The sequence below is a fragment of the Mus caroli genome, chromosome 4, assembly GCF_900094665.2.
Source record: "Mus caroli chromosome 4, CAROLI_EIJ_v1.1, whole genome shotgun sequence".
NCBI classification, from domain to species: domain Eukaryota; kingdom Metazoa; phylum Chordata; class Mammalia; order Rodentia; family Muridae; genus Mus; species Mus caroli.
Window position 1 is genome coordinate 77,715,494 of NC_034573.1, and position 1,945 is coordinate 77,717,438.

Genomic DNA, 1,945 nt, shown 5'->3' on the forward strand with positions numbered 1-1,945 from the left:
GGGGACTTTTGGGATAGCATTGGAAATGTAATTGAGGAAAATATGTAATAAAAATATATAAAAAAAAACATTTGAAATGTAAATAAAGAAAATATTCAATAAAAAATATTTTATACTAAGTAAAAAAAAAAAACTTAAATTGATGCATTGTACCACTATTTAAATTTGAATCCCTAAAAAACTGTCTTCTTGAAAGTAGACAGCAAAAATACCCACCTTTGAATCATTTTCAAACACTTGTTTGCAATTTTGCAAAGGTAAAATGAAAACAAACGCCAGGTTTATAAATCTTAAGACAGTCTTATTTCAAAGTATAGGAAATGTTAAAAAATAATAAGCTCATTATTGTTTTTAAGGATATGAAATATAACAAATGAAGACATGTTTACTTTTGTTAGCTGTCATTGAGATAAAGCTATGTATCGTCCTATGCTCTGCCACCTGACAAATGGTAAATAGCTAGTTTCTACAGACATTAATATTTGGTGGCTGAGGCAGGAGATTAGGAGTACTAGGCCAGCCTAGCCTGGTTTATATAGTGAAAGACCCTGGCTTTAAAAAAAAAATTAACTTTTTTGTTGTTGCTATTTTTCTCCATATCACTTGATAGACTGAGTTGTTTATTATCACTATACATACATAGCCTAATGAGCTTGTAAATGGAAGACACTCAAGTTCTCAGTGATATGACAAGCACATGGAAACCCTTTTCATAAATCTACAAACGATTTTAACAGAACATAATGAAATGATAGCCCCTGACTGAAATAGAGTCACTTCCTTTGCATTATCAGTTTGCTCCCTTCAAGGTCTGATGAAGTCTCCTCTCTGGAGACATACGAGTAGGAGACAAAGCCCCTGGTCCCTGGCATTGTGTGTTCACTGCCGCCGCTCAGAGTCCATTGGCTTCCAGCCTTATGAGTAGTATACATAGTGTTTTGTCGTCTACTGTACTGTAGGAACTTAGAAGCTTCACGTCATATTTCCTACAAATAGAATCACAAAGAATAGTCTTGTACATTTGTTTGTGGATAAATATGGTCATTTCTGTAGCAAAAGCTCAAACATGAATTCCACACCATGGCTGGTAAATTTCTGAGACTCTGGTTGGTGCCTTTTATTCTCTTAAGTCCGGGAGGGCTTCAGTGCCCCCACCAGCAAGTTATAGAATCTCATCCTTTAGTCCGTTAGGCTCCCCCATTGCAGCCACTGGCATGTGATTGGATGTTGACCACTGAGGGTTTTCTTTAGTTTTCTATAATTACCAAGAAATTGAACCTTTTCTTTGTTGTTGTTGACAATTTATAATTCTTCAGGAGACTGTATTTTCATGTCTATTCATTCTATTCACAAATTATCTATTTTTCTTATATATAGGATATTCTAGGTGTGGGATTTTGTTGAATATATTAGTATGTATATACATACACATGACATTTTTCCTATGCCTTTTGCCCTCCTACATGGTACCTTTTCAATAAGGTAACATATATTAATATGGTCTAATTTATCAATGTCCCCCTTATGCAGTAAATAGGAAGATAGATATAAACTAGTACAACCTACTATAAATTTTAAAAGAAAAGGAAAAACATCTAGATGGGAACCTTAGGAATTGAGGTTCAACATAGTGTTGAACTCTTGATTTGTTCCTTATACACTGGATATAGACAACTGAGACACCTACATCCTTAAACTGTAATATTAAAAACTATAAAAGTCCCCAGTTAAACCATATTCTTTCCAGCCAGAAGATGCAGAGATTAGCCTAGCATGACAGAAAACTTTACATAATCACTACCAGGTATCAGCCAAACACTCACTCCACTTCCACCTTCACCTCCATCATTAAAGGCCTATTAAGTACCTAGATCTTCTTGTCATTTATCTGTAAGGACTTAGCTCTTGTCTCTCCTCTTCCCCTTCCCCTTCCCCTTCCCCTTCC

The 1,945-nt window shown here is 35.1% G+C and overlaps 1 protein-coding gene across 1 annotated transcript in view; it reads left to right on the forward strand.

The window, feature by feature from the left end:
- The window catches only part of Cntln (centlein), a 236,149-nt gene that overhangs the window by 173,130 nt on the left and 61,074 nt on the right, over positions 1-1,945 (forward strand). The window lies entirely within an intron of this gene.